The sequence below is a fragment of the Mesoplodon bidens genome (genome assembly GCF_964165515.1).
Source record: "Mesoplodon bidens genome assembly, chromosome: 11".
Taxonomy (NCBI): Eukaryota; Metazoa; Chordata; class Mammalia; order Artiodactyla; family Ziphiidae; genus Mesoplodon; species Mesoplodon bidens.
This window is the reverse complement of record NC_138167.1, coordinates 46,380,735-46,395,679: the sequence shown is the minus strand read 5'-3', so window position 1 is coordinate 46,395,679 and position 14,945 is coordinate 46,380,735. Positions and strand designations below refer to the sequence as shown.

Here is a 14,945-nt window from a genome sequence, read left to right as displayed (position 1 = left end):
ATGTCTGAGCTTCCTCAGGATGGTTTCTATCAAATTTTTTTTTCCTGTGAATGGACCATAGTTTTTTGTTTCTTTGTGTGTTTTGTAATTTTTTTTTTGAGAATTAGACATGCCAAGTAGTGTAAAGTGTTAACTCTGGAAATCTGATTCTCCTGCTCCTCATATATTACTGATTTTTTGCTTGTTGAGGGCTATAGCTGTTCATTTGTGACTTTTCCAAATTATTTTCGCAAAATATATATTCCTTGTTGTTTGTGGTCACTGAAATTTCTGTTCCATCATCTCTGCATTTGGCATGTGACCTGGAAAAGATTTCCATAAATGTCTGGCTCTGAATAGGGTAGTGCTGGTGGTAGAGGATTTTGTCCTTTTAAGTCAGTCACCAGGGGAATCTGCTGCTGTAAAGAGGGCCAATACTAAAGCAAGCATGGGCACTGATTTCTCAGGAATCCACCAGACCAACCACAATGCACCCTCAGTTTTTGGAGAACAAAGTCCCCACTACATGCCTTGGCACCAGCCAGCCACTCCAGGAACACAAGCCACTGAGGGACAGGGATGGTAGCTATTTTTATATACTGCTCACTTAGAAAAGATCAGCAGCCTCTCCTTTTGTCAAGCACTCACCTAGTTGTTATAAGTGTACAAGCACTCTTTCTTGTTTAATTATTGGTGCAGTGGAGGTACCTATGCATAGAGCCTATTCTGCTGTTTTACCACTGTTTTTCTGTTTATATATGCAATTATAACTTTAGGATAATACCCTAGGACTAAATTATCTATATTGAAGAGTATATCCATTTACTTATTAGGTAGAACCAATTTACACTCTTACAGTATTTTTTTTTAATTTAGTTATTTTATTTATTTACTTTTGGCTGCGTTGAGTCTTCATTGCTGCGCGGGGGCTTTCTCCAGTTGCAGTGAGCAGGGGCTGCTCTTGGTTGTGGTGCACAGGCTTCTCATTGTGGTGGCTTCTCTTGTTGCGGAGCACAGGCTCTAGGCGCACGGGCTTCAGTAGTCGTGGCTCGTGGGCTCTAGAGCACAGACCCAGTAGTTGTGGCACATGGGCTTAGTTGCTCCACGGCATGTGGGATCTTCCCGGACCAGGGCTTGAACCCATGTCCCCTGCATTGGCAGGCGGATTCTTAACCACTGCGCCACCAGGGAAGTCCCTACAGTATTTTTTATTTCTTTAAAATTTCCTGTGGTTGATTCTCTGATTTTCCAACTTTTTTTTTTTTTTTTGGCCACACTACGCATGTGGGATCTTAGTTCCCTGACCAGAGATTGAACCTGTGTCCCCTGCAGTGGAAACATGGAGTCTTAACCAATGGACTGCCAGGGAAGTCCCCTTGACTATTTTTCTGTAAAGATTTTCTTATTGATTTGTATGAGTTCTTAGAGGAGCTTAATCTTCTTGTCAAATTAACTATTTGTATTGTTATTATGTTTGTGGTATTTGTATGGAAATCCATTTTGTTGTAGCAAGATTACAAGATTGATAAATATTTTTCTTTATGCCTTTGGATTTGAATCTAGTTTTGCTAGGCCCTCTCTAAGAAAAATTTTCTTTTTTAATCAACATTCTTAAAGTATAGTTTACATACAATAAAATGTACTTATTTGAAGCATACATTTTTATTAGTTTTTGCAAATTTATGCACTGTTGTTTTCTCAGTCAGTCTCCCCTCATCAACATCCAGTGTTGGCAATTATTGTTCTGCTTTCTGCTGCTATAGGTTTGTTTTTTTCTGTAGTTTCATATGAATGAAACCACACAGTATATTCTCTTTTGTACCTGACTTCTTTCACTTGCCATAATTATTTTTAGTAAACTGTATTGTAGCATGTATTGGTAGTACACTCTTTTTTATTGCCAAGTAGTATTCCAGTGTAGGAATATACCAGGCATACCTTGGAGGTATGGAGGGTTCAGTTTGAGACCACTGCAGTAAGGCAAGTCACACGAATTTTTTGGTTTCCCAGTGCATATAAAAGTTACATTTACACTCTACTGGAATCTGTTAAGTGTGCAATAGCATTATGTCAAAAAATGTACATACCTTAATTTAAAAATACTTTATTGCTAAAAAAAAAAAACTGGTAATCATCATCCATGTCTTCAACCAGTCGTAATCTTTTTGCTGGTGGGGGATCTTGCCTTGATGTTGATGGCTGCTGATGGATCAGGATGGTGGTGGATGAAGGTGGGGGTGGCCATGGCAGTTTCTTAAAATAGGACAACAGTGAAGTTTGCCATATCAATTTTGTCCTTTCACAAACCATTTCTCTGTAGTACACAGTACTGTTTGATAGCATTTTATCCACAGTAGAACCTCTTTTAAAATTGGAGTCAGTCCTCTCAAGCCCTGCCACTGCCTTAACAACTAAGTTTATGTAATATTCTAAATCCTTTGTTGTCATTTCAACAGTTTTCCCAGCATCTTCATCAGAAGGAAATTCTATCTCAAGAAACCACTTTCTTTCCTCATCTATAAGAAGCAACTCCTCATCTATTCAGGTTTCATCATGAGATGGTAGCAATTCAGTCCCATCTTCAGGCTCTACTTCTAATTCTAGTTCTCTTGCTGTTTCCACCGCATCTTCAGTTACTTCTTACACTGAAGTCTTGAACTGCTCAGTTATCCATGAAGGTTGGAATCAATTTCTTCTAAACTCCTATTCATGTTGGTATTTTGTCTTCTTTCCATGAATCATGAATGAACTTGATGGCGTCTAGAATGGGTGAATCCATTCCAGAGGTTTTTGATTGACTTTGCCCAGATCCATCATCTGTGGCAGCTACTATATAGCCTACGAAATCTATTTCTTAAATAATAAGACTTGAAAGTCGAAATTACTCCTTGATCCATGGGCTGCAGAATGGAAGCTGTGTTAGCAGGCATGAAAACAACGTGAATCTTAACGTGCATCTCCATTAGAGCTCTTGGGTGACCAGGTGCATTGTCAGTGAGCAGTAATATTTTGAAAGGAGTCTTTTTTTCTGAGCAGTAGGTCTCAATAGTAGGCCTAAAATATTTAGTAAACCATGTGGTCAGCAGTTGTGCTATCATCTGAGCTTTGTTGTTTCATTCACAGAACACAGGTAGGGTAGATTTAGCATAATTCTGAAGGGTCAAAGGATTTTTGGAATGGCTAATGAGCATTGGTTTCAGCTTAAAGTCACCAGCTGCATTAGCCCATAACAAGAGAGTCAGCCTGTCCTTTGAAGCTTTGAAGCCTTGAGGCCAGGCACTGGCTTATCCTCTCTAGCTATAAAAGTCCTAGATGGCATCATCTTCCAATATAAAACTTTTGTCTGTGTTGAAAATCTTCATTACTTATTTTAGCTAGATCTGCTGAATAATTTGTTGCAGCTTCTACATCAGCACTTGCTGTTTCATCTTGTACTTTGATGTTGTGGAGATGTCTTCCTTCCTTAAACCCCATGAACCAACCTCTGCTACCTTCAGACTTTTCTTCTGCAGCTTCCTCACCTCTCTCAGTGTTCATAGAATTGAAGAGAGTGAGAGCCTTGCTCTGGATTAGGCTTATGCTTAAGGGAATGTTATGACTGGTTTGATCATCTATCCAGATCACTAAAACTTTCCCACATCAGCAATAAGACTGTTTGGCTTTCTTTTTTTTTTGCAGTATGCGGGCCTCTCGCTGCTGTGGCCTCTCCCGTTGTGGAGCACAGGCTCTGGACACGCAGGCTCAGCGGCCATGGCTCACGGGCCCAGCCGCTCTGTGGCATGTGGGATCTTCCCGGACCGGGGCACGAACCCACGTCCCCTGCATCGGCAGGCAGACTCTCAAGCGCTGCGCCACCAGGGAATCCCTGTTTGGTTTTCTTATCATTCGTGTGTTCACTGCAGTAGTCCTTCTCATTTCTTTCAAGAACTTTTTCTTTGCATGCACAACTTGGCTTAACTGTTTGGCACAAGAGGCCTAGCTTTCAGCCTGTCTTGACTTTTGACATGCCTTCCTCACTAAGCTTAATCATTTCTAGTTTTTGATTTAAAGTGAGAGATATGTGACTCTTTCTTTCACTTGAATACTTAGAGGCCATTTTAGGGCCAAATGGGCCCAGTTTCAGTATTGTTGTGTCTCAGGGAATGGGGTGGCCCGAGGAGAGATAGAGAACAGGAGAACTGCCCATTGGTGGAGGAGTCAGAAACACACATCTGTTGATTAAGTTCATTGCCTTATATGGGCATGGTTTGTGGTGTCCCAAAACAATTACATTAGTAACATCAAAGATCACAGATCACCATAACAAAGATAATAATTTTGACAAAGTGAGAAATATTGTGAGAATTACCAAAATGTCATACAGAGACACAAAGTTATTAAACGCTGTTGATATAAAAATATTGGACAGTATTTTGTACACTTGAAACTAATAAAATACAGTGTGGGGACTTCCCTGGTGGCACAGTGGTTAAGAATCCGCCTGCCAGTGCAGGGGACATGGGTTCGAGCCCTGGTCTGGGAAGATCCCACATGCCGTGGAGCAACTAAGCCCATGTGCCACAACTGCTGAGCCTGTGCTCTAGAGCCCGTGAGCCATAACTTCTGAGCCTGCGTGCTGCAACTACTGACGTCCACGTGCCTAGAGCCTGTGCCCTGCAACAAGAGAAGCCACCACAATGACAAGCCCACGCACTGCAATGAAGAGTAGCTCCCGCTCGCTGCAACTAGAGAAAGCCTGCATGCAGGAACAAAGACTTGATGTAGCCAAAAAATAATAATAATAATAATAATAAACAAATACATAAAATTTTTTTAAAAAACTGCAGTATTTGGGAAATGCAATAAAATACAGTACGCCTGTAGTGTGATCTGATTATCTAGTCACTTGTTCTTAGACATCTTTGTTCTTTCCATACATCTGTTTTAGTTAACTGTCTTTTTTTTTTTTTTTTTGCGGTACGCGGGCCTCTCACTGTTGTGGCCTCTCCCGTTGCGGAGCACAGGCTCCGGACGCGCAGGCTCAGCGGCCATGGCTCACGGGCCTAGCCGCTCCGCGGCATGTGGGATCTTCCCAGACCGGGGCACGAACCCGTGTCCCCTGCATCGGCAGGCGGACTCTCAACCACTGCGCCACCAGGGAAGCCCTAACTGTCTTTTTAAATCTTTTTTCTATATTTAAAAATTTGGTTGTTAGTCTGATTATTGATTTGTAAGCGTTCTTTATGTATTCTGGTTACAAGTTTTTTGTCAGATTTGTATTACAAATATATTTGCCCTAGTTTCTGAATTGCCTTTTGCTTTCTTAACAGTGTATATTAAAGAGTAGACTTTTAATTTTGATGAAGTCTATTTCATCTCCTTTTTCTTTTAGGGTTCATTATTTTTGTCTTCTCTAAAATCAACCCCTCCTAATGTCATGAGTATTTTCTTTCATGATTTCTTCTAGAAGTATTATAGTTTTAGTACTTATATTTACGTCTTATGATCTATATCAAATTACTTTGTGTTTTTTTGGAAGGAAGAGTCAAGATTCTTTTTTTAAAAGAAGTATAGGGCTTCCCTGGTGGCGCAGTGGTTGAGAGTCTGCCTGCCAATGCAGGGGACACAGGTTCGTGCTCCGGTCTGGGAAGATCCCACATGCCGCTGAGTGGCTGGGCCCGTGAGCCATGGCCACTGAGCCTGCGTGTCCAGAGCCTGTGCTCCACAACGGGAGAGGCCACAACAGTGAGAGGCCTGTGTACTGCAAAAAATAATAATAATAATAATAATAAAAGAAGTATAATACTTGTTCCAGCACCATTTGTTGAAGACTATTCCTTTGTTGACTATTAAAACATATATATGCTTGGGTCTATTTCTAGACTCTGTTCTTTTCTGTTGATCTGTGTTTATCCTTAAATCAGTTCCCTGCTGTTTTGATTACTGTAGCTTTATAATAAGTTACAAAATCAGATAATATGTAAGTTCTCAAAGTTGTTTTGATTTTCCAAAATTATTTTCGGTATTCCAAGTCATTAACATTTTCATATAAATGTTCAAATCAGTGTGTCGGTTTTACAAAAATACTTGCTGGTATTTTGATTGGGATTGCATTGACTCTATAGATTAATTTGAGAGGATTGCCACCTTATTAATATCGAGTCCTCTAACATGGTATCTCCATTTATCTAGGCTTTTCGTTTCTCTCCTCATTGCTTTGTAGTTTTCAGCGTACGTGTCTTAAACTTATTTTGTTAAATGTATTAACAAGGGAAATGTAATTTTTTTGTGTTTGGGCCTTTTAAATCATTTGTATATTCATTACAGTAATGTATCTACCCTACCTAATACAGAATCTCTTTCCTGAATCCATAAAGCATATTGTATTGAATGTAAACACTCCTTGCAGCATATTAACATGATTTCTTTACTACTTGCTCTTTGATGAAGTAAATTAATTTAATACATATTGATTTCTGCTTTATAGTACAGCATATACAAATACAAAATATAAATATTAGTAATTCTGTTCTTAACCTACGAAAGATTTTTTTAATGGAGAGTTATTTATTTTAAAATAGTTTAAAATCTGATGTGAAATTAGATTCTGACAATTTTTTTAATAAAATGGCTTTAAATGCTTAAACTCCAATTTAGACCTATAATTTTTCTTAGATTTTATCTATTTTATGTAAGGATGCTTTTGCATTAGTGTTTTCCTCTGAATCATAGTTATTTACGTTTTTCACAAAAATTTAAAATAGTTATAAAAGCTATTATGATACCACAGTGCTATATTTTATTATAATATCTTTGTGCCCAATTAATTGGAAAATTATAGTGTTCATGATTCAAAAATTAATAAAAATCACCCATGATAATTTGGGAGAACTCTCACTCTTGTGCAGTGGACATCCAAGGTCAAGGGTCCTTGCAGACTTTGGCCTAGAAATATGCTTGTGAAGGAGTCCAGTGGAACATTTATTGTGTGTGCCAATAAGTCACTTCACATTTTATCTTGTTTCTCTTGTAAATAAGCAAGAACGCTTTTTTTTTTTTTTTTTTTTTGGTGGTACGCGGGCCTCTCACTGCTGTGGCCTTTCCTGTTGTGGAGCACAGGCTCCGGATGCGCAGGCTCAGCGGCCATGGCTCATGGGCCCAGCCGCTCCACAGCATGTGGAGTCCTCCCGGACTGGGGCATGAACCCATGTCCCCTGCGTTGGCAGGTGGACTCTCAACCACTGCGCCATCAGGGAAGCCCAAGAACGCATTTTTTATTTCTCTTCCTCCGTAGATGAATTCTACCTGGTATTAGTTCCTTTCAGGCTAAAGAACTTCCTTTGATGTTATTTAACAGTGCCCACCAGGGATGAATTTTCTTAGTTTTTCCTCATCTAAAGCTGTCTTGTATTTCACACTCATTTTTTTTTTTTTTTTTGGATTTATCTCTTCAGTTTAATATTGTTACTTAAGTAAAATAATATTATTTTGAAACAGTCACAGCCTCCAAATGACTCTGCACACTTAGTGAGATGAAATTTACACTTAACATTTTCTTTTATTTATTTATTTATTTATTTAAAAAATTTTTTTAAATTAGTTTCTGCTTTATAACAAAGTGAATCAGTCATACATATACATCTGTTCCCACATCCCTTCCCTCATGCATCTCCCTCCCTCCCACCCTCCCCATCCCACCCCTCCAGGTGGTCACAAAGCACCGAGCTGATCTCCCTGTGCTCTGTGGCTGCTTCCCACTATCTATCTACCTTACGTTTGGTACTGTATATATGTCCATGCCTCTCTTTCGCTTTGTCACAGCTTACCCTTCCCCCTCCCCATATCCTCAAGCCCATTCTCAAGTAGGTCTGTGTCTTTATTCCCGTTTTGCCCCTAGGTCCTTAATGACTTTTTTTTTTTTTTTTTAATTCCGTATATATGTGTTAGCATACGGTATTTGTCTTTCTCTTTCTGACTTACTTCACTCTGTATGACAGACTCTAGGTCTATCCACCTCATTACAAATAGCTCAGTTTCGTTTCTTTTTATGGCTGAGTAATATTCCATTGTATATATGTGCCACATCTTCTTTATCCATTCATCTGATGATGGACACTTAGGTTGTTTCCAGCTCCGGGCTATTGTGAATAGAGCTGCAATGAACATTTTGGTACATGTCTCTTTTGGAATTATGGTTTTCTCAGGGTATATGCCTAGTAGTGGGATTGCTGGGTCATATGGTAGTTCTATTTTTAGTTTTTTAAGGAACCTCCATACTGTTCTCCATAGTGGCTGTACCAATTCACATTCCCACCAGCAGTGCAAGAGTGTTCCCTTTTTTCCACACCCTCTCCAGCATTTATTGTTTCTAGATTTCTTGATGATGGCCATTCTGACTGGTGTGAGATGATATCTCATTATAGTTTTGATTTGCATTTCTCTAATGATTAATGATGTTGAGCATTCTTTCATGTGTTTGTTGGCAGTCTGTATATCTTCTTTGGAGAAATGCCTATTTAAGTCTTCTGCCCATTTTTGGATTGGGTTGTTTGTTTTTTTGCTATTGAGCTGCATGAGCTGTTTATAAATTTTGGAGATTAATCCTTTGTCAGTTGCTTCATTTGCAAATATTTTCTCCCATTCTGAGGGTTGTCTTTTGGTCTTGTTTATGGTTTCCTTTGCTGTGCAAAAGCTTTGAAGTTTCATTAGGTCCCATTTGTTTATCTTTGTTTTTATTTCCATTTCTCTAGGAGGTGGGTCCAAAAGGATCTTGCTGTGATTTATGTCATAGAGTGTTCTACCTATGTTTTCCTCTAAGAGTTTGATAGTTTCTGGCCTTACATTTAAGTCTTTAATCCATTTTGAGCTTATTTTTGTGTATGGTGTTAGGGAATGATCTAATCTCAAACTTTTACATGTCCCTGTCCAGTTTTCCCAGCACCACTTATTGAAGAGGCTGTCCTTTCTCCACTGTACATTCCTGCCTCCTTTATCAAAGATAAGTTGGCCATATGTGCGTGGGTTTATCTCTGGGCTTTCTATCCTGATCCACTGATCTATCTTTCTGTTTTTATGCCAGTACCACACTGTCTTGATTACTGTAGCTTTGTAGTATAGTCTGAAGTCAGGGAGCCTGATTCCTCCAGCTCCGTTTTTCGTTCTCAAGATTGCTTTGCTATTCGGGGTCTTTTGTTTTTCCAAACAAATTTTGAAATTTTTTGTTCTAGTTCTGTGAAAAATGCCAGTGGTAGTTTGATAGGGATTGCATTGAATCTGTAGATTGCTTTGGGTAGTAGAGTCATTTTCACAATATTGATTCTTCCAATCCAGGAGCATGGTATATCTCTCCATCTATTTGTATCCTCTTTAATTTCTTTCATCAGTGTCTTATAATTTTCTGCATACAGGTCTTTTGTCTCCTTAGGTAGGTTCATTCCTAGATATTTTATTCTTTTTGTTGCAATGGTAAATGGGAGTGTTTTCTTGATTTCATTTTCAGATTTTTCATCATTAGTGTACAGGAATGCCAGAGATTTCTGTACATTAATTTTGTATCCTGCTACTTTACCAAATTCATTGATTAGCTCTAATAGTTTTTCGGTAGCATCTTTAGGATTCTCTATGTATAGTATCATGTCATCTGCAAACAGTGACAGCTTTACTTCTTCTTTTCCAATTTGGATTCCTTTTATTTCCTTTTCTTCTCTGATTGCTGTGGCTAAAACTTCCAAAACTATGTTGAATAAGAGTGGTGAGAGTGGGCAGCCTTGTCTTGTTCCTGATCTTAGTGGAAATGGTTTCAGTTTTTCACCATTGAGGATGATGTTGGCTGTGGGTTTGTCATATATGGCCTTTATTATGTTGAGGAAAGTTCCCTCTATGCCTACTTTCTGCAGGGTTTTTATCATAAATGGGTGGTGAATTTTGTCGAAAGCTTTCTCTGCATCTATTGAGATGATCATATGGTTTTTCTCCTTCAACTTGTTAATATGGTGTATCACATTGATTGATTTGCGTATATTGAAGAATCCTTGCATTCCTGGAATAAACCCCACTGGATCATGGTGTATGATCCTTTTAATGTGCTGTTGGATTCTGTTTGCTAGTATTTTGTTGAGGATTTTTGCATCTATGTTCATCAGTGATATTGGCCTGTAGTTTTCTTTCTTTGTGACATCCTTGCCTGGTTTTGGTATCAAGGTGATGGTGGCCTCGTAGAATGAGTTTGGGAGTGTTCCTTCCTCTGATATTGTTTGGAAGAGTTTGAGAAGGATGGGTGTTAGCTCTTCTCTAAATGTTTGATAGAATTCGCCTGTGAAGCCATCTGGTCCAGGGCTTTTGTTTGATGGAAGATTTTTAATCACAGTTTCAATTTCAGTGCTTGTGATTGGTCTATTCATATTTTCTATTTCTTCCTGAGTCAGTCTTGGCAGGTTGTGCATTTCTAAGAATTTGTCCATCTCTTCCAGGTTGTCCATTTTATGGGCATAGAGTTGCTTATAGTAATCTCTCATGATCTTTTGTATTTCTGCAGTGTCAGTTGTTACTTCTCCTTTTTCATTTCTAATTCTATTGATTTGAGTCTTCTCCCTTCTTTTCTTGATGAGTCTGGCTAATGGTTTATCAATTTTGTTTATCTTCTCAAAGAACCAGCTTTTAGTTTTATTGATCTTTGCTATCGTTTCCTTCATTTCTTTTTCATTTATTTCTGATCTGATTTTTATGATTTCTTTCCTTCTGCTAACTTTGGGGTGTTTTTGTTCTTCTTTCTCTAATTGCTTTAGGTGCAAGGTTAGGTTGTTTATTCGTGATGTTTCCTGTTTCTTAAGGTGGGATTGTATTGCTATAAACCTCCCTCTTAGAACTGCTTTTGCTGCATCCCATACGTTTTGGGTCGTCGTGTCTCCATTGTCATTTGTTTCTAGGTATTTTTTAATTTCCTCTTTGATTTCTTCAGTGATCACTTCGTTATTAAGTAGTGTATTGTTTAGCCTCCATGTGTTTGTATTTTTTACAGCTCTTTTCCTGTAATTGATATCTAGTCTCATAGCATTGTGGTCAGAAAAGACACTTGATACAATTTCAATTTTCTTAAATTTACCAAGGCTTGATTTGTGACCCAAGATATGATCTATCCTGGAGAATGTTCCATGAGCACTTGAGAAAAATGTGTATTCTGTTGTTTTTGGATGGAATGTCCTATAAATATCAATTAAGTCCATCTTGTTTAATGTATCATTTAAAGCTTGTGTTTCCTTATTTATTTTCATTTTGGAAGATCTGTCCATTGGTGAAAGTGGGGTCACACCCATTTTTGATGGGTACAGGATTCTGTACATTGATACATGTACATGGATACAGAATTGTGGGTTGATAGTTTTAATTTTTTTCCTTCTTTTAAGGTTGCATTGTTTTCTGGCTTCTGTTCTTTCTAGTGAGTCATTCTTGTAATATGTGTTGTTTTCCTCTGCCTGCCGCCAAGATATTTTTTGTTTTGTTTTCTCTTTGCTTTTCAGTAGGTTGACTCGTGTGTCTAGCTATGGTTTTCTATTTATACTGCTTGAGGTGTTCTGAACTTATTGTTTGTAAATTGATGTTTTTAACCAAATTGGGGGAATTTCAACCTCTAGTTTTTCAAAAAATTTTCTGCCTCACTTTCTCCTCTCCTTTTGAGACTTCAGTTACACATATGTAGGACTGCTTGATTCACTGCGATTCTGTTTTTCTTCCATCTCTTTCTTCTTCAGATTGGATACTTTCTGTGGACTTGAATTCATCTTCAAGTTATGTTCTAGCATTTCCATTTTAAACAATATATTCCTTCTCTGCTGAGATTTCCCCTTTTATTCAGTCTTTAAGAACATTATTTCCCTTTTATCCATAGCATATTTATTTGGTTTTAATAGATCAGTTAGTAGAGCATGGCTATTCTTGTTTCATCTTAATCCCACCTACTTCCCAATGTCCCCAGGTATTTTGAAGCAAATTTGAAACAGTTCATCTGTATGTAAATAAACTAATATTGGTATCTCTAAAAGAAAGGGATTAAAAAAAATAGCCACACTACTCTCACACTTTTTGAAAAATAAACAATAATTTCTTAAACAGGCACTGTTCACATTTTCCTGATTCACATTTTTTCTTTCTCTTTTTTTCTTTTTTAAAATTTATGATTTGGGGAATTGCCTGGTGGTCCAGTGGTTCGGACTCGGCATTCTCACTGCTGGGGCCCCAGGTTCGATCCCTGGTCAGGGAACTAAGATCCCACAAGCTGCGAGCAGTGGCAAAATAATAATAATAAAAAATATAAAATACAATTTATGATTTTGTCCTCTACCTCTTTAGTTTTACTTTTGGAAGTATGTTTTTGAAATCACTGTTATTTGTCTTACAAAGTTTCTCACATTATACATTTCATTAGCTATGTGGTTTTTTATTGTGTTAAAATACACATGCATAAAATTTTCCATCTTAACCATTTTAAATTTTAATTTCATTTATCAGTGCCATAATATTAAACACATTCACATTGTTGTGCAGCCATCACCACCATCCATTCTCATAACTTTTCTTCTTGTAAAATTGAAACTCTGCCTATTAAACAGTAACTCTCTACTTTTCCCTCCTTCAGCCCATACTTTCTTTGATTTTTGACCATTTACCTCATATAAATGGAATCATATAGTATTTGTCTCCTTGTGACTTGCTTATTTCACTTTAATATGGTGTCTTCAGGGTTCATCCATGTAGCATATTGAAGAATTTCCCTCCTTTCTAAGGCTGAATAATCCATTGTATGTATATACAATTTGTTTATCCATTCATCTGTTGATGGACACTTGGGTTTGCTTCCACATTTTAGCTTTTGTGAATAAGGCTGCTATGAACATCGGTATACAGATTTCTCTTCAAGATTCTGCTTTCAATTCTTTTGCATATATACCCAGAAGTGGAATTGCTGGGTCATATGGTAATTCTATTTTTAATTTTTCGAGGTACCTCCGTACTGTTTTCCACAATGGCTATACCATTTTATATTCCCATCAGCAGTGCACAAGGGTTCCAATTTCTCCACATCCTCTCCAACATTTGGCTGTTTTCTGTTTCTTGATAGTAGCTATTTTAATGAATGTGATGTGATATCTCTTTGTGGTTTTAATTGCGTTTCTTCAATGATTAGTGATGTTGAGCATCTCTTCGCCTGCTTATTGGCCATTTATATATCTTCTTTAGAGAAATACCTATTCAAGTTCTCTGCCCACTTTTGAATTGGCTAGTTATATTCTTCTTTTGTTTTAAAAACGAGTTCTTTTTTTAATAAGTTTTTTTTAATATAAATTTATTTATTTTTGGCTGCGTTGGGTCTTCATTGCTGTGTGTGGAGTTTCTCTAGTTGCAATGAGTGGGGGCTACTCTTCGTTGCAGTGTGCAGGCTTCTCATTACCATGGTTTCTCTTGTTGTGGTGCATGGGCTTCAGTAGTTGTGGCTCGCGGGCTCTAGAGCACAGGCTCAGTAGCTGTGGTGCACGGGCTTAGTTGTTCCACAGCGTGTGGGATCTTCCAGGACCAGGGCATGAACCCGTGTCCCCTGCATTGGCAGGCGGATTCTTAACCACTGTGCCACCAGGGAAGTCCCAAGTTATATTCTTGAGTGTAGTTTAACACGATCCTCTGACCTCTGTATTTCATGCAAATTGGTAGCTAGATCTAGAGGCTTAATCAGAATTAGATTTTATTTTGGAGCATCAAAGAGAACAAAAACATGTAGTATATGTCTTTGTGTGTCTCTCTTATACTAGCTGCTGCTGATCATTGACTAGATGTATTGATTTGTTAAGGGTTACAAAGTGGTACTATTTCTGTGCTATCTTTTTTCCATTTATTATTTGAAACACTTCCATAAAGAAAAGCTTTCCTTCATCTTCATTACCCTGAGGTACAGCTCATGTATGCAATGTATGATAAATGCTTGGTTCTAGCTTTTACTACCAGTTTTCAAAATAATGTGTTGGTTCCCTGGCAACCTTCAAAAACAACCATTCAGATATTTTTTGGTTTTGAATATTTAAACATATTTGGTGTGTTCATTGTCCTTACTGATGAAGTATGGCCTTTTTGAGTCCTTTTGTAATGGTAATTTTCAATGTTCCTTGCTCTCTAGTGTGACAAGATGTTCCAGGCTCTTGTACATTTTGTGTCAAAAGGCTCTGGAGTTGCCATGTTACTTTTATGGGAGAGTAATGTTTTGCAATCCACTGGTTAGGCACAAGGAGTGCTTCTGGCTAATTGTTTGGTTGTTATTTCTAAGCCTTTTCTTTGAACAGAGCTATTAAATACTTTTTTTTTAATGACAATATATATCATGAGTTTATATCTATGCTTTTGATTTAAATTCAGGCTACATGGTTTTTACTTCTTCAGCTGCTGTCTGCATCTCTTTTCTCCCATGTGAAAATCTCAGATGTCAGTGACCCCAATATAATTTATGATTTGCTATATCCAGAATCACAGACAGAAGTCTCAGAATAATAATACCAATAGTAATATAATTCTGAAAACAAATTAAGACTTTTTTTTGCTGTACTTTGCCTTGTGGTTTGTTTCTAAGGAACATTCATAACAGTTGATTTTTATTATGGTTCAAAGTCATTTAGAGTTTCTCGGTGTTATTCCTCCAGTTGGATACACATTGGTTCATTTTACATTGAACTTTTACAAACTGATTTTTAAAAATTTTATTCAATATGTCATGGCTTAAAAGTAAAATATCTGGGCTTCCCTGGTGGCGCAGTGGTTGAGAGTCCGCCTGCCGATGCAGGGGACATGGGTTCGTGCCCCGGTCCGGGAAGATCCCACATGCCATGGAGCGGCTGGGCCCATGGGCCATGGCCGCTGAGCCTGCGTGTCTGGAGCCTGTGCTCTGCAATGGGAGAGGCCACAACAGTGAGAGGCCCACGTACCGCAAAAAAAAAAAAAAAAAAAAAAAA

The 14,945-nt window shown here is 38.0% G+C and overlaps 1 protein-coding gene across 3 annotated transcripts in view; it reads left to right on the top strand.

Annotated features, from left to right (window-relative positions):
* LARP4 (La ribonucleoprotein 4) overlaps positions 1-14,945 on the top strand; it is a 71,192-nt gene that overhangs the window by 37,536 nt on the left and 18,711 nt on the right. The gene's annotated exons all lie outside the window — the stretch shown is intronic.